Source organism: Mustela putorius, unplaced genomic scaffold, assembly GCF_011764305.1.
Source record: "Mustela putorius furo isolate JIRA1106 unplaced genomic scaffold, ASM1176430v1.1 tig00000430_pilon_pilon_pilon, whole genome shotgun sequence".
NCBI lineage: Eukaryota > Metazoa > Chordata > Mammalia > Carnivora > Mustelidae > Mustela > Mustela putorius.
The window spans coordinates 19,411,490-19,432,233 of record NW_025421377.1 but is presented as its reverse complement, the minus strand read 5'-3'; the positions used below and the strand labels follow the sequence as shown (position 1 = coordinate 19,432,233).

At 36.1% G+C, this 20,744-nt stretch overlaps 1 pseudogene; it reads left to right on the top strand.

Annotated features, from left to right (window-relative positions):
- Positions 1-20,744, top strand: part of LOC123392049 — a 47,297-nt pseudogene that overhangs the window by 7,485 nt on the left and 19,068 nt on the right.

Sequence of the window (20,744 nt, the reverse complement as noted above, 5' to 3'; positions counted from 1 at the left end):
GTTCTATGGAAGTGGTGAATCACTAAATTCTACACCTTAAACTAATATTATACTCTATGTTTACTAACTGGGAATTTAAATAAAAACTTGGAAGAAAAGATCAACACGACCTATACATTTGGAATATGACCCACTCTTTCATCATGCACTCAACTCATTGCAACAGAAACTTCAATGTTAGTAGATACAGATAAGATGAACTATTAAATAGACTCAAGATGAAAATGAAAATCTGAATAGGCCTAAAACAAAAATAGATTGAATCTGCAATCAAAAAAATACCTAGAGGGCGCCTGGGTGGCTCAGTGGGTTGGGCCGCTGCCTTCCGCTTGGGTCATGATCTCAGGGTCCTGGGATCTAGTCCCGCGTAGGGCTCTCTGCTCGGCGGGGAGCCTGCTTCCTCTTCTCTCTCTCTCTCTGCCTGCCTCTCTGCGTGCTTGTGATCTCTCTCTGTCAAATAAATAAATAAAATCTTAAAAAAAAAATACCTAGAAAGTAAAGTTCATGCCCAAATGAATTCACTGATAATTTTAAGAATTTAAAGGATTAATATCAGTTCTTCAAAAAGATCTTCCAAATAATAGAAAAGGAGTAAATATTTGCCAACATATTCAATAAGGCCCTGATATTACCAATACATAGGGACAGTTCTAGAAAACATTACAGACCAATATTTCTTATGAATATAGATTCAATAGTCCTCAACAAATGCTAGTTAGCCAGTTCCAAGGATATGCAATAAACAATCTAAAATGAAATTAAGGGTCTCAGTACAATACCATCAAAAGAACAAAATATTTTCATCATAAATTGAACAAGAAAGTGCAAAATTTATACTATGGAAACTACAAAACATTGCGGGAAGATACTTTAAAATTTCTAAATAAAAGGAAGGCCTCTCATATCCAAGCATTTAAACAGCATTTTTGTAATAGCAATTCTTCAATTGATATACAGCTCAACAAAATCTCTATCAAAACCCCAGCTGACTCTTATATGAATTGGCAAGCCAGTCTTAAAATTCATATAGGTGTATTAAAGGACCTAAAATAAATATAGTCAAACAATCTTTAGATTGGAAGAATTACACTGGTTTTAAGAATTACACTGGTTTTAAAAATAATTACACTGCACTGGGTATTGTATGTAAGGTATGAATCATTAAATCCTACATGTGAAACTATTATACTGTATGTTAACTAACGAATTTAAATTAAAACTTGGAAGAAAAAAATTTCTAAATGACAGTAATCAAGAGAGTGTGACTTGGGCATACAAATAAGCATGTGGAACAACAGAATAGATTTTAGAACCAGAAATAGTCTTACACAGTGTTGGCCAGTTCATTTTTGAGAAGGGGATAAACACTCTGGGTATTTTTATTTTATATTTATTTATGTTTGACAGAGATCAACAAGTAGGCAGAGAGGAACGCAGGGGGAGGGGAAAACAGGCTCCACTGCTGAGCAGAGAGTCCAATGCGGGGCTCGATCCCAGAACCCTGAGATCATGACCTGAGCTGAAGCCAGAGGCTTTAACCCATTGAGCCACCCAGGTGCCCCTGAACACTCTTTTAAATAAATATTCTTCGGGAAAAACTGATTATTCATATGTAAAAGAATGAAGTTGGACACACTACATCAAACCATACGTAAAAATTACTCAAAATGAATCAAATATCTACATGTAAGACTAGAACTATATAACTCTTAAGGAAAAAAACATAGGGTTAAAACTGTGATCTTGGATTTGGTAATGCTTGCTTAGATATGGTACCAAAAGCACAAGCAACCAAATCAAAAATAGAGAAATTGGATGTTATCAAAATTTAAAACTTCTATTCTGTAAAGGATGCCACAAAGAAAGTGAAAAGACAATCCACAGAATTGAGTATGTATTTGCAAATTATACCTCTCATTAGGGATCTTTATCAGGCTATATGAAAACCTACAATTCAATAATAAGACAATTGGTTTTTAAAATTAACAAAAGATACCAATAATGAGTCCAAAGATTAAGTAAGTATTCAAAAAGCTCTTAACACAGAAACTCCAGAGACAGACAGGTGAATTGTGTGAAACATTTAAAAATTGACTACCAAGCCTCAAACTCTTCCAAAATGTCAAAGAAGAGAATACATTTTCACTCTTTCTATGAAGTCAAAATTACCTTAAAACCAAAACCAGATAAAAGAATACACTGACATTTCTGATGAATATAGATGCAAAAGTTCTCAACAAAATATCAGCAATCTGAATTCAAGAACACATTAACAGAAGTATACACCATGACCACTGGGAATTATCTCTGGATATAAGGATAGTTCAACATATACAAATCAACAAATGCAATTCCATCACATCACAAAGATAAAAATCATGCAGTTGATGATGTCAATAGATGCCGAAAAAGCATTTGACAAAATACATGTTTTTTGATAAAAAAAAAAAACCTTTAGCAGATTTAGTAAGAAGGAATGGACCTCAACATAAGAAAAGCTATTTGTGATAAATCCACTGCTAACATTATAATCAAAGGAGAGAAACTGAAAGGGTTTTCTCTGTGATCAAATATAAGACAAGGTCGCCCATTCTCACTACTCCTATTCAAACAGAGTACTGCAAGTACTCACTAGAGCAATTAAGCCAGCCAAAGAAATAAAAGGCATCCAAATTGAGAATGAAGAAGCAGCAACATTATCACTATTTTGCTGGTAATAATGATCTTAAAAATAGAAAAAACAAAAAAGTTATGAAACACTTTTGGAATTAAGCAATGATTTCAGTAAAGTGGCAGGTTATAAAATCAACTGTTTAAAAAAAGAAGAGCAAATTGGTTCATTCTCAAGGGAGGGGAGGTGGAGGGCCTCTGGGAAAAGTAACTCAACACCCCGACAAGCATGACTACAATGAAATATGAGTTCCATCCCCACAGGCATGACTATAATCAAAGAGCTAAATAATAAGTGGTGGGCAAGATACAGAAAATTGAAACCACTGAAGGTTACAGGTGGGAATTATTTCACATTGTTCCAGTCATCAAACGTAGAGTTACCATATGACCCAACAATTCTACTTTTAGATATAAAATGGAAGAGAAAGAAACACAGGCCCACACAAACCATTTACATCTACCTTTTACATCTTAAGTTTTCCACTTGCCATAAAAACAGTTTATATAATGTATTTACTTTGAGATGTAGGAGTTATATTTTAACTTCCTGATTGATTTCTCCTTGGATATAAAAACAAGTAATGATAACAGAGAAGTGGGATTTGAAAAGAAGCAGAATGTCTACGGAAAGCTGTAGCTGAGTTGTTACTTCAGCTCCAGGAGTTGTGGAAGGGTGCTGCTTTGACCCACAGAATATAGCCACTGGATCCATATAAAGAATATCCTGGTCCAGGTGCTGCTGTGACCCACAGAATATAGCCACTGGATCCATATAAAGAATATCCCTGGTTTAACTTGTCCAGAGAGGTCACGAAGTTACTGTTCTGACATTTTTCACCTTCTGTTCTTATTAAATCCCAACAAAAAATCTCCTCTAAAATTTGAGATATGCTCTTCATCTAAGTAAAAAATGACACAGGTTTCTATGATGCAACTGGTCAATAAAATGGATAAATGGTCTACCAAAATATACATTTTGGACATGTTTTTTTTCACTAATGCAAGAAGCCGTTTGGAAATGTTCTCACTGTCTTGAAGAAATTTGCAAAGATGCAGAGTTTAGGGTACCTGGGTAAACTCAGTTGCTTCAGCGATTTCCTTCAGCTCAGGTCATGATCCTGGAGTCCTGGGATCAAGTCCCGCCTTCGGAGTCCCTGCTCAGCAGGGGGTCTTCTTCTCCCTCTGCTCTTCCCCCTCTCATGCTCACTTATTCTCATTCTCTCTCTCTCAAATAAATAAATAAAATCTTTTTAAAAAAAAGATGCAGAGTTTAAACAAGAAAGTTATGACAAAAACTATAAGAATCAAGGTTTGATGTCATTCTTGCAGATGCCATTGGACCCTGTGGTGTGCTTCTGGCTAAGCTACTTAAAATATCTTTAGTGTACAGTCTTCGCTTCTCTCCTGGCTATGCATTTGAAAAGAATAGAGGAGGATTTCCTTTCATTCCATCTTATGTACCTGGTACCAAGTCAGAATTAAGTGAGCAAATGACATTCATGGAGAGAGTAGAAAAAGTAAGATATATGTGCTTTATTTTGAATTTTGGTTCCAAACATTTAATGAGAAGAGTTGGGATCAGTCTTACAGTGAAGTACTAGGTAAGTCATGTTTTTTTTTAACTGGTAGCATGAAGTCTTAATTCTAAGTGGTTTCAGAAGGCAACCTTGTATAAAAGTTAAAGGAAATTGTCTTTTATAAGTGAAATGATGAAAACATAAAATGATCTGTCAATCTCACAAGGTATTATGGAAAGCTTAAATTATAAGGTCAGTTAAGACCCTGTGGTCCATTGCTAATACAAGAACATGCCAAGTATAAACCACAAATTGAAGCAATCACGTATTTGTTCTTGTTCATTTGTTTGTAACAGGCTTTATCTTAAGGAGGAGTTTTACATCCACAGCAATATTAAGTAGAGATTCACCTTAAACGCCCAGCCCCCCCACATTCATCCCTCCCTGTATTATCAACATCCCCCAGCAGAGGAGGACATGTGTTTACAACTGATTAAACTGTATGGACAGATCATGATACTCCAAAGTCCATAGTTTATGTTAAGGTTCCTTCCAGGGGTTGTACATTTGATAAGTCTGGACAAAGGAGTAATGTTCTGTATTCACCACTATAGTGCTAACAGAGTAGTTTCAGTACCCTAAAAAATTCTCTATGCTCTTTCTAGTCATTCCACATATAAATTTTCCATATTTTTATAGAAGATAGAAATTTCATGAACTATCTTTATCAAAGCAAACATTTAGACTTAAGATTTACATATTTCTAGCACAACTATCTATGGAGCATTGGAGGAAATTGTTTTCCTCCTTGTTTAGTTTCCTTTAAAAATTAAACTGTCCTTGCCATATTGTTTTGAAGGCTCCTTCAGAATTGAAAGGTATAGAAGCTCTATCCCAGACTCAGGAACCTATAATTTGAAGTTACTAATGGTTGCATGTTCCTTAACTAAATACTTACAAACCTTGTTGAAGTATGGACACACACGTTTATTAGTCTGAATTTTTTCAAATTACACCCTCCATCAAAGAAAAAATGAGCCAAAATGAAGGGTGAACATATCTATTTCCATACTTTATGATAGTTTCCAGCAACTTTTGCAAATATTCTTATTTAATGCACAAATATCATTAAGCTCTTAACATGAACCTGATAGATTAAAAGCCTATACTCTCAAGAACTTCACCATGTTTTTGGAAAATCTGGGATCAAATGGCTTGCTAAATTGTAAGAAACTAGACTACAGCACTCTAGGAAAAGTGTTTCCATGAGTGTTGGTAGGATTCAATTGAGAAGATGAATTCAGTTTTTGCCATTCGCATTCATTACTTTTGCAGCTGCACAGAGTAAACAAATTGCATGTTAAATATTCATAGTGGCTTAAGTTTAAAAAATTATTAATGATTATGAATGAGTGCGTGTGACATTAGAGATGAAAGTCTATTGCACTTTTTCTTTTGTATGTATATTTATGAAACAATATGTATATTTACATATTTTAATTTTTAAACCACACGGCACTTTCTTTTTTCCTTTTTTAGGTTTCATTTCATTTCATTCTTTTTTTTTCATTAACATATAATATATTGTTAGCCACATGAGGTACAGGTCTGTGAATCATCAGGCGTACACAAATCACAGCACACCCCAAAGCACATACCCCTCCCCAATGTCCATAAGCCAACTTCACCATGCCTACACCTTGGCCTCCAAGCAACCCTTAGTTTTTTCTTTGGTGAGATTAAGTGTCTCTGATGTTTTTATCTCCCTCCTGATCCCATCTTGTTTCATTTTTTTCCTTCTGTAACTCCCCAAATCTCCACATTGATTCTCAAAGTCCTCATATCAGGGCAATCATATGATAATTGTCTTCCTCCGATTGGACTTACTTCATTCAGCCATAATACCCTCTAGTTCCATCCATGTCCTTGCAAACGACAAGAGTTTCATTTCTTTTCATGGCGCATTGTATTCCATTTTATATATGTACCACTTCTTCTTCCTGATCCACTCAGGTGTTGATGGACATTTAGGCTCTCTCCCTAATTTGGCTATTGTGGGAGATCGCTGCTCTATAAACATTTGGATGTGCATGCCCCTTCAGATCACTATATTTGTATCTTTTTAGGGTAAATACCCAGAAGTGTGATTGCTGGGAAGTAGGGTAGCTCTATTTTCAACTTTCTGGAGGAAACTCCATGCTCTTTTCCAGAGTCACTGCACCAGCTTTCATTCATTCCACCAGCAGTGTAGGAGGGTTTTCCTTTCTCCTCACATCTTCACCAAGCATCTGCCATTTCCTGAATTGTTAATTTTAGCCATTCTGACTGGTGTGTGAGGTGATATCTCATTGTGCTCTTTGTTCTTTTTCGGTGTTGAGTTGATCCCTGATAAGTTCTTTATAAATATTGGATACTAACCTTTTATCTGATATGTCATTTGCAAAATCTTCTTCTCCCATTCTGTTGGCCTGTCTTTTGGTTTTGTTGACTGTTTCCTTTGCTGTGCAAAAGTGTTCGATATTGATCAAGTTCATTTGTGCCTTGTTTCTCTCTTGCCTTTCATGATGTTTTTAAAGAAGAAGTTGCTGTGGCTGAGGTCAAAGAGCACGTTGCTGCCTGTTGTTCTACTCAAAGATTTTGATGGATTCCTTTCTCACATAGAGGTTTTTTCATCCATTTGGGGGTCTATTTTTGTGTGTGTTGTAAGGAAATGGTCCGGTTTTCATTCTTCTGCATATGGATGTCCAATTTTCCCAACTCCATTTGTTGAAGAGACGGTTTTGTTTTGTTTTTTTTTTTTTTTGCCCCCATTGGACATTCTTTCTTGCTTTGTCAAAGATTAGTTTACCATAGAGGTAAGGGTCTATTTCTGGGCTCTCTATTCTGTTCCATTAATCTATGTGTCTGTTTTTGTACCAGTACCATACTGTTTTTGATGATGACAGCTTTGTAATAGAGCTTGTAGTCCTGGAATTGTGATGCCCACCATCTCTGGCTTTCTTTTTCAACATTCCTCTGGCTATTCGGGCTCTTTTCTGGTTCCATATAAGTTTTAGGGGTTATTTGTTCCATTTTTTTGAAAAACAAGGATGGTATTTTGATAGGGATTGTGTTAAAGCATGTAGAATGCTTTAGGTAGCATAGACATTCTCACAAACATTTGTTCTTCCAATCCATGAGCGTGGAACATTTTTTCATTTCTCTGTGTTTTTCTTCAATTTCTTTCATGAGTATACTTTTATAGTTTTCTGAGTATAGATTCTTTGCCTCTTTGGTTAGATATATTCCTAGGTATCTTATGGTTTGGGGAGCAATTATAAATGGATTGACACCTTAATTTCTTCTCTTTCTTCTGTCTTGTTGTTGGTGCATAGAAGCACAACTGATTTCTGTGTATTCATTTTATATCCTGACACTTTTACTGAATTCCTGTACAAGTTCTAGCAAATTTGGAGTGGAGTCTTTTGGGGGTTCCACATAAAGTATCACATCATCTGCAAAGAGTGATAGTTTGATTTGTTCTTTGCTGATTTAGATGCCTTTAATTTTCTTATTGTTGTCTAATTGCTGAGGCTAGGATTTCTACCACTATGTTTGAGTAGCAATGGTGATAATGGACATCCCTGCCCTGTTCCTGACTTAAGCCGAAAAGTTCTCCGTTTTTCTCCATTGAAAATGATATTCGCTGTTGGTTGTTCATAGATGGCTTTGACGATATTGAGGTATGTATGCTCTATCCATACACTGTGAAAGTTTTGACCAAGATAGGATGCTGTACTTTGTCAGTGCTTTTTTCAGCAGCGTCTATTGAGAAGATGATCTGATTCTTGTTCTTTCTTTTTAATGTATTATTTCACTTTGAACCAATTTGCGGATGTTGAACCAACCCTCACAGCCCCAGGAATAAATCCCACTTGGTCGTGGTGAATAATCCTTTTAATGTACTGTTGGATCCGATTTGGCTAGTATTTGGTGAGAATTTTAACATCTGTGTTCATCAAGGACATTGGTCTGTAAGTTATCTTTTTTGATAGGGTCTTTGTCTGGTTTTGGGGATCAAGATAATGCTAGCTTCATAAAATGAGTTTGGGAAGCTTTCCTTCAATTTTTATTTTTTGGAACAGTTTCAGGAGAATAGGAATGAATTCTTCTTTAAATGTTTGGTAGGATTCCCTTTGGAAGCCGTCTGGGACTGTCCTGGGCTCTTTTTGTTTTGGAGATTTTTGATGACTGTTTCAATCTCCTTACTGGTGATGGGTTTGTTCAGGTTTTCTATTTTTTCCTTGTCCAGTTTCAGTATTTTTATGGATGGGATCTCTAGGAATGCATCCATTTCTTTGTTCTTCCAGATTGTCAAATTTCCTAGCATGTAGTGGTTCATAATATTGTGTCTTATAATTGTTTGTATTTCTTTGGTGTTGGTTGTGATCTCTCCTCTTTCATTCATGATTTTATTTATTTAGGTCCTTTCTCTCTCTTTGTCTTTTGGATAAGTGTGGCCAGGGGTTTATCAATCTTATTAATTCTTTCAAAGAACCAGTGCCTTGTTTTATTGATTTCTTCTATTTTTGTTGTTTGTTGTTGTTGTTGTTTGTTTTATTTCCATGTCATTGATTTCTGCCTCTGATCTTTATTATTTCTCTTCTCCTGCTGGGGTTTTAGTCTTTCCGTTTGCTTTGGCTGTACTTTCTCCAGTCCCTTTTGGGTATAGAGTTAGGTTGTGTATTTGAGACCATTTCTTGTTTTCTTGAGAAAGCTTTGTATAGCTATATATTTTTCCTCTCAGGACTGCCTTTGTTGTGTCCCACTGATTTTGAACAGTTGTATTTTGATTATCATTTGTTTCCATGATTTTTTTTTCAATTCTTCTTTAATTTCCTGGGTTGACCCATTCATCCTTTTTGTAGGATGCTTTTAGCCTTCATGTATTTGTGTTCTTTCCTTTCATGATGTGTTATTGAGTTCTCCAACTTTCCTGTTTGTTATTGAGTTCTAATTTTCATTGTGGTCTGAGAATATACAGGGAATTATCCCAATCTTTTGGTACCAGTTGAGAGCTGATTCGCAAACCAGGATGTGATCTATTCTGGAAAATGTTTCATGTGCACTAAAGTAGAATGTGCATTGTGTTGCTTTGGGATGGAATGTGTTTAATATATCTGTGTTGTCCATCTGGTCCAGTGTGTGATTGAAGGCCTTTATTTCTTTTTTTGATCTTTGCTTGGATGATCTGTCCATTTTCAGTGAAGGAGGTGTTAAGTTCCCCCTACTATTATTGTATTATTGTCAAAATGTTTCTTTGATTTTGTTATTACTTGATTTTATATATTGGCTGCTGCTCCCATATTAAGGGCATAGATATTTAAAATTGTTAGATCTTCTTGTTGGAGAGACCACTTTGAGTATGATATAGTGTCCTTCCCCATCTCTTTTTATAGTCTTTGGCTTAAAATCTAATTAATCTGATATAAGGGACTGCCATCCCAGCTTTCTTTTGATGTGCATTAGCAAATGGTAAATGATTTTCCATACCCTCCCTTTAAAATCTGGTGGTGTCTTTGGGTCTAAAATGAGTTTCTTGTAGACAGCATATCAATGGGTCTCTTTTTTTGTTGTTGTTTAATCCATTCTGATACCCTGTGTCTTTTGATTGGGGCATTTAGCCCATTCACATCTGGGTAATTTATTGAAAGATTAATTTAGTTGCCATTGTATTGCCTGTAAGGTGACTGTTACTGTATATTTTTCTCTGTTCCTTTCTGGTCTACTACTTTTTAGGCTCTCTCTTTGCTTAGAGGAGCCCTTTCAAAATTTCCTGCAGGGCTATTTGATGTTTACAAATTCTTTCAGTTTTTTGTTTGTCTTCGAAGGTTTTTTTATCTCTCCCTCTATTTTCAGTGATAACCTAGCTGGGATGTATTATTCTTGGATGCATTTTTTTTTTTTTCATTTATTGTTCTAAATGTATCATACCAGTTTCTTTCTGGTCTGCCAGGTCTCTGTGGATAAATCTTATGCCTATCTAATATTTCTACCATTGTATGTTACAGACTTCTTCTCCTGGGCTGCTTTCAGGATTTTCTCTTTGTCACTAAGACATAAATTTTACTATGGGATGATGGGGTGTGTACTTTTTTTGCTTATTGATTTTTGAGGGGAGTTTTCTGTGCCTCCTGGATTTTTTTATGCTTGTTCCCTTTGCCATATTAGGGAAATCTCTACTATAATTTGCTTCAATATACCTTCTGCTTCTCCCCTCTCTCTCTTTTCTTCCCCTTCTGTAATCTCAATTATTCTAATATTGTTTCATCTTATGGTATCACTTATCTCTCAAATTCTCCCCACATGGTCCAGGAGTTGTTTTGTCTCTCTTTTGCTCAGCTTCTTTATTTCTCCATCATTTGGGTCTTCTATTTCACTAATTCTCTCTTCTGCTGCCTCCTTTATCCTAGCAGTAAGAGACTCTACTTTTTGATTGCATCCCATTAATAGCTTTTTTTTCAAATTTCAGCTTGTTTAGATTTTAGCTCTTTTTATTTCTCCAGAAAGGGCTTTTATTTCTCCAGACAGGGTTCTAAAATCTTCCATGTATTTTTTCAAGCCCAGCTAGGCCTTTGAGAATCATCATTCTGAACTCTAGATCTGACATCTTACCAATGTCCGTATCAATTTGATCCCTAGCCTTTGGTGCTGCCTCTTGTTCTTTTTTTTGTGGTGAGTTTTTTCTGCCTTGTCATTTTTTTCGAGATAAGAGTATATGATAAGAGTATATGACTGAGAGAATAAAATAGTAAAGGGTGGTAAAGACCCTAGAAAAATGTATGCTATCCATATCAGAAGAGATCCCATACTGGAGGGAGTAGGATGGGGGTGTAAAAAGAAGTTTAAAAATAACTTTTTTAATTAAAAACACACACACACACATATATAAATATATAATATTAAAATTAAAAATACACACACATATGCATATATAAATATATATATAAGAAAATATAAATAAAATAAAATATATGTTACATATATATTAATATATATTGAATATATATATATATATATATATATATTTGTGTGTGGTGTGTGTGTATACACACACATACATTGGACTGGTGAATAGAACAGAGCCACCCACATTGATTTTGGGTGTATTTTGTTCTCTTAGGAAAAACTACCTCCCAAAATTATAACAAAAGAAAAACTATATACACAAAAATAAGGGTAAATATGATGAAGGGATGGAATATGATTGTAAAGATGAAAACTTTTTTAATTTTAAAAAAAAGAATTGGTAAAGATAAGCTGGTTGGGAAAAGAAAGTGGAGAGAATTTGCCTCAAGATGGAGACTAGAACAAGGCCTTGTGCTTGATTTAGGACATATTTTGATCTATTAGAAGAAGTCATATCCCAAAACTTTTTAGAAGAAAAATCCTATACGTGTACCAAAAATAAAGTTTAGATAAGATGAAGGATAAAATATTTATCACTATAATAATGAAGGTTTAAAAGGGGTTGTTTTTATTTTTTGGTTTTTAGAGAAGGTGTTGTTAAGATATAAAACGTAGTTAAAAAACATTAAAAGAGGAAAGAGGAAAAAGTTAAAAAAATTAGAATACAAAAATTTTTAAAGTTTAACTTTTGCAAGATTAAAGAATCATGAGGAAAAAGACATAAATTCCATGCTTTGTTTTTACTCCTCTGGAATTCTGCTGTTCCTGATCAGTGAGCTTGGTCTTGGCTAGATGTTTTTGTTGATCTTCTGGGGGAGGGGCCTGTTGTAGTGATCCTTAAATGTCTTTTTACAAGGCGAAACTGCACCACCCTTGCCAGGGGCTGGGCTAAATAGTCTGCTCGGGGTTCCACTCTTGGGAGCTTTTGTTACCTGAACAATTTCCGTAGAGCTCTCTCTGGAAGATGGGAATGAAAATGGTTGGTCCTCCCAATCTACAGCGCAGAGGAAACTGAGAGCTCGGGGTCCCACTCCTCAGTATGTCTTCTGAGAAAAAATCGCTCAATCACTTCCATCTTCCTGGTCTCCCACTGTGCTCCAAGCTCACACTGGCCTGTGACTGAGCATTTCTGTCTCTGGTGCACAGCCCCTTTTGGAATCTCCAAACCCAACAGAACTCTGCTCTTTTGGTGTGTTCTCCCCCAGATCTGCCACTTGTGGCATCCCTGCTCAAAGAGTTAGTGGTCTGATTGTGCACAGATCACAGTTTAAGGTAATCCCAAGCTGAGAGCTCTCTCCACCAAGTTCCGTCTCCATAGCCGCCTTCCCCGCTCTAATACTTTTGAGCTCTGCTACAGTCAGACAACCCTGATCCTTTTGTTACCCCCATGGAACCTGAGACCACACTGTCCCTGTGTGGGCTTCTCCGCCCCTGCTTAGCCTCTGGATCGATGTCCCTCAGTGGAGCAGAATTTTAAAAGTTCAAATTCTGTGCTCTATTTCTCCACCGCTTGCCAGGAGCTGCGCTGGTCCTTCCCCCAGCAGTCTATCTTCCTGTCACTTTGGATTCACTTCTCTGCACTTCCTACCTTTAAGAAAGTGGTCTATTTTCTGTTCCTAGAATTGCTGCTCTTCTCTTGAATCTCCTGTTGAATTTGTAAGTGTACAGAATGTTGATAACTATCTAACCTGTACTCCTGCAGCTGGATGTCCTCTCAGTCTGCTACTCCTCCTCCATCTTGAGACTTTCTCCAAACCACAGGCACTTTTTATAAACAGCTTTTGGCTAAATTATTTCAAGCTCCTTTCAGAAAATTACCTGGTATATTCACATTATAATATTCCTGTTTCCTCTACATTTTGTTTGCTTTTTTCCCCTTCAGGTAGATGCACTATATTATCTGACTTATTGAGGAAAGATGAAATATAGTTCACTCAAGTCTACTGGGATCCTGAATTTCCTCACTTATTCCTACCACATTTTCAGTTTATTGGAGGAGGACTCACCAACAAATCTGTCAATCTCTTGCCTATATAGTAACCTATTTCTGTATGTTTTTGATTTGTTTATATTTTATTTTCAGTAGAAATGATTCTGTATTCTTTATTTAGAAGGTCTGATTACAGTGAGAAAGATATGGGAAGCTGATATATGCTAATTAAAAATGTAAATCATTTCTAATATTACAATTATATTAGATGAAATTACAATGTGGAATTTTTGTATTATCATTGCAAAACAACATATTATACCTGGAGACTTTGGGGAATAGGGTCAGTTAGGCCTTCATTATTCAACACAAAAGAAAGTATCATTCATTCATTCAAAGAATATTTCCTGGAAGTGACTAGCTCAGAGGTAAGTCCTGGATATTTCAGAGAACAGTGTAAAACACAATTTCTACCCCATACATGCCTGACATTCTACTTGGAAAGACAAAATACAAGCATGTGATAAAAAAAAATTATGTGAAAAGTATTATAATAAGGAAAGACTGCAATAGTAATGAACATTCAGCAGGAATCATAGAAAGGTATCTCATATCATTGATAAGTGAGACTTGAAGAGAGGAAGGAATGGGGAGAGAGGAAAGACTCTGAAAAAGTAAATAAGGTAGAGTAATAATGACAGTTCCTGAGAAGTCTGTTTTGTCTAATAGAAAGAGGCTGAATAAAGAGGCTGATGATGTTGGGACAAGTATGTTAGAGACAAATAATTATAAGGCTTCTGAAGCATCTACTAAGAGCATTATGGAGCTAATAAAAGGGGAAAATGGAATGTGAAAAGGGAAATATATGATCAGATTTCCTTTTTCAAAAAAGTATCCAAGATGCCATCACTGGATTGGATTGTAGAGGGGCAAGAATGAAAAAGAGAACCATTTAGGAGGTTGTTGCAAGAGTTCAGACAACATGACAGAAAAACCAGATGTTAAAGATAAGACTATGCCAACTCTACATTATCAATCTCATATTTCTTTCAGTGAAAAAATTTTTTAATATCTATAAATCCCTTAAAAGGTCTCTGGCACATAATCAGTGATACAGAAATAGTAGTATTAACTACTGTCATGATTTTGTTACTATTATGAGTATTATTAAAAATCTAAAATTTGTCCCACCTAATTTTGATATGATTCCTCACTGAATAAGAACTAGTTTCCAAAGATAAAGACTGTATATTCTAGCAAATTTGTAAATATTCTTTGCCATACTTAAGAGTAAACACATTGTTTGACAATCAGATGAGGTATGAAATGCTCATATTTTTTGGTGTTAAGGCTCTTCACCACCCATTATTCTAGCTTAAGGGGAAGACAATTCCTTAACAATATTATGTGTCCCCCAATAATATTGGCAGCCAAATCCAAAATTATTTGCCTTTCTTACAGCATTTGAGTAATTCCTCATTTGTGATCCCAGAGTTTGACATTTAGAACATAAAATGGATATGCTTATTGGAGCAAGGGTTCTCTGCCATATACCAAGCCTGCATGAAACTTCAGTAAAATCCCATAGGGAACTTAGTTCTTGACACCATAATGTCCAAAATGATCAAGGGGGAAAAATGGATATTTCATGTATGATAAGGACCATAAATTCTGAACACTTATTAAATTTCTACCACTTCTATCTGGAAACTATCAATAGTTTTTTTGAAGTTACAAAGTATATAGGATGATATTTCCTATAAGAAAAAGAATATATGTGTTTTTAAAATATTCATTGTATATCTTTAAGACATTGGCAGCAAGCATCCCCTTACTGAACTATTAAATGATCTATTCAGAGATCCTTTTTGTCTACCATTTGATTAGCAGCAACATAAACCTGAGGTCTTTTTTTTTTTTTTAAAGATTTTATTTATTTATTTGACAGAGAGAAATCACAAGTAGATGGAGAGGCAGGCAGAGAGAGAGAGAGAGAGGGAAGCAGCCTCCCTGCTGAGCCGAGAGCCTGATGTGGGGGACTCCCATCTCAGGACCCCCGAGATCATGACCTGAGCCAAAGGCAGCGGCTTAACCCACTGAGCCACCCAGGCGCCCCTAAACCTGAGGTCTTATTTAGGGGTTAATGAAATCTTTTCTTGATTACAAATTATTCGGGCAACCTATGGAAACTTTCACAAAGGTAAAGCCTGAGGTAAGATTAGTGAAAGTTCTATTCAATCTAACCCTATTCTTGGAAGATGTCTCCTTTCACACTAAGAGATTGTGATGATGTCAATAGGAGTGGAACAAGATGAGGAGGAAGAGGACAAGGAGAATGATGATTAGTTGTATAATCATAATAATTAGTAATAGTAGCTGCTGTTATGACGTTGCAAAACAACACTTGAATCCAAGTCAATGTTTATGAAGACTTTCCATATTTATTATGTAAAATAAAGAGTTCTTAAAAAGTACTTGCTTTCCATTAATTATGAGGATCCCAGAATACTTCTGTACTCTCCTTTAAAGAAATAAGGCATCTGGCAAATTGCAACAAGATTCTCTAAAAATTATATATTTATGGGGGTGCCTGGCTTGTCTGGAGCGGCCTCGTCCAGAGTGGTCTCATGCAGAGCGGCCTCATTGGGAGTGGCCTTGTTGGGGTCATCATCATCTCCTCTTCATAAGAGATAGCCCCTACTAGTTGGTTTGGTTTCTGATGCTTGACGCAAAATAAAGCTTTGCTTGGCTTTCGCTTTGAATGAGTCTCGTTCCTTTGATCACGGACCCTAACATTGGGGGCTTGTCCGGGATCAAACTACAAGCACTGAGCCAGCGTAGGAATTTCTGGGAAAAGCCTCTGGAGGTATCAGGACCTTGTCTATCTTTCTGGATGCGGAGCTCTAGGGTATAACCCCACTGGCTATAGGTAGCTATAGCTATAGCTCTAAGGTATAGCCCACTGGGAAGAAGAAGCTGGATGCAGCCATGCTCCCCAGGGCTGGAGTGGATGTAGGGATGCTCCATCCCTCTGCTTGTAGATCAATAGGGGTCAATTGCCTGGGCGCAGTCAACCTGGGCAGTCGATGACTGCCCCCCTGGCGGTCAGGGGGTTTGAGTTCCCTGGGTGGTCGGGGGTTTTGAGTGAGTGATGGTAGGGTGATTAAGTGACCCACCTCTTGATTTTGGCTCAGTTCATGACCTCAGGGTTGTGAGATGGAGCCCCACAATGGGCTCCATGATGAGAGATGAAAGTGGAGCCTGCTTTAGATTCTCTCTCTCCCTATCCCTGGTCCTTCCCCCTCACTTCCACACACACAGTCTTTCTTTCTAAAAAAAAAATATATATATATACATATATATATATATTTATTTATTTATTTACTTCATATTATGCAAATTTAAACACTATACAGATAGAAATAATCAAAATGAGCAAAAAAAAAAAAAAAATGCATGCATTTTTTCACATTAAGTATATATCTGGATGGAGACCAGAGGTGAATCTTACTTCTTTTATTCTCTTCCATACTTTTCCAAATATTCTTTCAATAATCCTGTGTTATTTTAAAATAAACAGACACACCATTAGTAATTTGTTACCTTTTTTTACTATAATTATAATTACTACCTTAAAATGTTTTGTATGCTTTCATTGTTCATTGATAATCTCATTTGCCTAACTCCTAAGTATGAAACATTATGATTACATTTATACTTAATTAAATATTAAAATAAGTACATGTAATATGAGTATTCCTAGTACATGAGTACTTCATTGGTTTTCCTTATATAACATCTCTTGTCCTTGTTTCTTTATCTGTCATGCCAGGGTTTTACTAGATGTTTTTCTTCATCTATTTATAGTCTAACATGCTATAATTTCGCAGTTTGACTCATGAGATAAGGTATTTTATTTACCTCAAGAAGTTCTATGGAGATTTAGTGGTAACTAGACATCTTAGGGCCAAAATACTCACTGTATAAGTAGATCCCCCCAGAAATGACCTTCAGAGTAAGACGCTGGAACAAAAATGCTAAAATGATTAGCAGCCAACCAGAAAAAAAGGCTAGTTCTCCAGGAAGAAATATATTGAACATATTCTTCTTATTGAAAGCCTAAAGAAACCCCACCACTTTCCTAGAGGTAAAGGATAAGATACCACAGTTAATATTCTACAAATTATTGGCATTTTATTACATACAGTCATATTGTAATGTCCACAACAAAATATCTTAAGTTTCTGTGTAATTACTTCTTACAGAGCAATTGCACTCCTGGATATTTACCCCAGATGTAGTGAAAAGAAGGGCCATCTGTACCCCAATGATTATAGCAGCAATGGCCACGGTTGCCAAACTGTGGAAAGAGCCAAGATGCCCTTCAGCAGACGAATGGATAAGGAAGATGTGGGGTCCATATACACTATGGAGTATTATGCCTCCATCAGAAAGGACGAATACCCAACTTTTGTAGCCACATGGACGGGACTGGAAGAGATTATGCTGAGTGAAATAAGTCAAGCAGAGAGAGTCAATTATCATATGGTTTCACTTATTTGTGGAGCATAAACAAATAGCATGGAAGACATGGGGAGATAGAGAGGAGAACGGAGTTGGGGGAAATTGGAAGGGGAGGTGAACCATGAGAGACTATGGACTCTGAAAAAACAATCTGAGGGTTTTTGAAGGAGTGGGGGGTGGGAGGCTGGGGTTACCAGGTGGTGGGTATTATAGAGGGCACAGATTGCATGGAGCACTGGGTGTGGTACAAAAAACAATGAATACTGTTATGCTGAAAATAAATTTAAAAAATTAAAAAAAAAAAATACAAACTTTTAGTTCCAACATGAGTAAGAAACTGGGGAGGGGAGCTAATACACAGCATATTGACTGTAGTTAATGACACTGTCATGGTATATTTAAAAGTAGTTAAGAGAGTAGATCTTTAAAAAGTTTCATTACAAAAAAAAAAATTTATACCTATATGAGGTGATGGATGTTAACTAAAATTATAGGAATCAACTCACTATGTGTACATGTACCAAATTATTAAGTTGTATACATTATAATGTTATATGCCAATATGTCTCAGTAAAAACTGAAAATGACCTTTTAAAATACAGACACTAGAAAAAACAGAAAGAAAGGAAACAATATCCGAAACTAGTAGAAGAAAAAAATTTTTTAAAAAAAGCTCAGAATTAGAATACCAAAAAAATAGAGAATAACAATAAAGCAAAATAAACAGTACCAAAATTTGGTTCTTTCCAAATACCAACAAAAACTAATAAAACTTTAACTAGATACATATCCAAAAAAGAGAGACTCACATTTCTAAAATAAGAAATGAGACTGAAGATATTACTACTAACTTTATGTAAATAAGAAGGATCATAAGAGAATATTAATATAAATTGTATGCCAACAAATGAGATAACTAGGTGAAAGGGACAAGTCATTAGAAAAACATGAAACTGTTTTAGACACATAACAACAAAAATAGGGATTGAATTAGTAATCAAAAAAACTACCACAGGGACGCCTGGGTGGCCTCAGTTGGTTAAGCTGCTGCCTTCGGCTCAGGTCATGATCCCAGCGCCCTGGGGGGGGATCGAGTCCCACATCGGGCTCCTTGCTCAGCAGGAAGCCTGCTTCTCCCTATGCCTCTGCCTGCCTGTCTGCCTGTGCTCACTCTCTCAAAAAAAAAAAAAAAAAAAAAAAAAAAAAACTACCACAAAGGAAAGCCCCCAGGTCCAGGTGGATTCACTGAATGGTTCTACCAAGAATTTTAAGAAAAGTTAATACTGTTTCTCTTTCTAAAATCCCCCCAAAAGTACAAGAAGAGAAAACACATGACCACTAAATAAAACATGATAGTAAAAACCAAAATAAATGACATCACAAGAAACCTATAGGTCAATATCCATTATGAATATATGTAAAAAATCCTCAACAAAATGTTAACAAAAACAAATACTTAACCATATAAAAAGAATTATACACCAAAAAATTGTAATTAATCCCAGGAAAAACTGTCGGACCTCCGGTAGGTTTTGGCGGGCCGACAGGCACGAGGAGAGCATCTGGGCCAGCCGGTAGCTCCCCTTGGGGCTGAGTGGGATGGCGAGTGTCGCGAGTCCAGGCGCATTAACGAACCACACCAGACTCCGGGGATCTGTCGAAGCAGGATCTCACTTTATTGAGCGGGGGTTGCAGCTTATATTGGGTAGGGGATGGGAAATGAGGTCAGTGGGGAGAGCCTATGGGGTTTGTGTTACGTAGTCAGTAAACTGGGTAGGGTTGTGTTGGGCGAGAGGAGGAGGAATATCAGAGATATGCGGAACTGAAACCGCCACGTTGACGCCAAATACTTTCCACGGTGGCCGCCCTTTTCTAGCTGGAAGAGAAGGCAGGGCCAGCGCCATCTTTGCTGTGCCCAACAGAAAACAAAGTGGCTTTAACATCTGAAAAATCAATTAATATAATACCACATACCAACAGAATAAAAGACAAAACTGCACGATCATCTTAATAAATGTGAAAAAAATTTCATTGTTATTTCATGAGCTCCAACAACCTTCATGATAAGAATACTCAGTAATCTAGGAATAGAATTGAACTTCCTCCAACTGAAAAAAAAAAGCACGTACAAAAAACCCATGCCAACATCATACTTAATGGTGTGATTGAAAGACTTAAATGCTTTCTTTCATAGAAAAGAAAAAAAAAAAGACAAGAAAAAGCTACCCTTTCCACTTCTGTTCAATGTGTTTACATAGGTACTAGATAAAAACATTAGATAAGAATGTGAAATAAAATAAATTCTAATTTGAAAGGAAGTAATAAATCTATCCTTTTTTAAGATTTTATTTATTTATTTGACAGAAGGAGGTCACAAGTAGGCAGAGAGGCAGGCAGAAAGATAGAGAGAGATAAAGAGAGGAAAGCAGGCTTCCTGCTGAGCAGAAAGAAAAGAAATCCTGATGTGGGACTTGATCTCAGGACCCTGAGATCATGACCTGAGATGAAGGCTGCGGCTTAAGCCACTGAGCCACCCAGGTACCCAATAAATCTATCTTTATTGGCAGGTGACATGATTCATATGTAGAGAAAATCTAAAGGGTTGCCACTAAAATAATATTAGATCAAAAACACGAACTAAGCAATTTTTTTCAGGATAAAAGATTAATACACAGAAAATCAACAGCATTTCTATATATTTGCAATGACCACTCCAAATGGAATTAAAAAACGTAAAAAACAATTCCATATATAGTACCATCAGGAAGAATAAACAGTACAAATAAATTTAATAAAAAAAAAAATCAATTCAAAGCTCTTACTGTTGAAAATTAAAATATTGTGAAAGTAAATTAAAGAAGATCTATGTCCTTCCTGATTTCAAAGCTAGCTTACTAATCTACAGGCAAAGGAACAGACACATAAAGATCAATAGAATTGATTTTCACAATCCAGAATAAAAATTCTTTGGGGAAAAAATAATTATCCACATGTAGAAGAATGAAATTGGATCCCCCCCCCCTCAACCTCACACCATATACAGAAATTAAAACTCAAAAATGGGTCAAAAAACCTAATGCAAGACTTGAAATAATAATTTTTAAAAGCTCCTAACACAAAAACATGAGGAACAACATTGTAACCTTGGACTT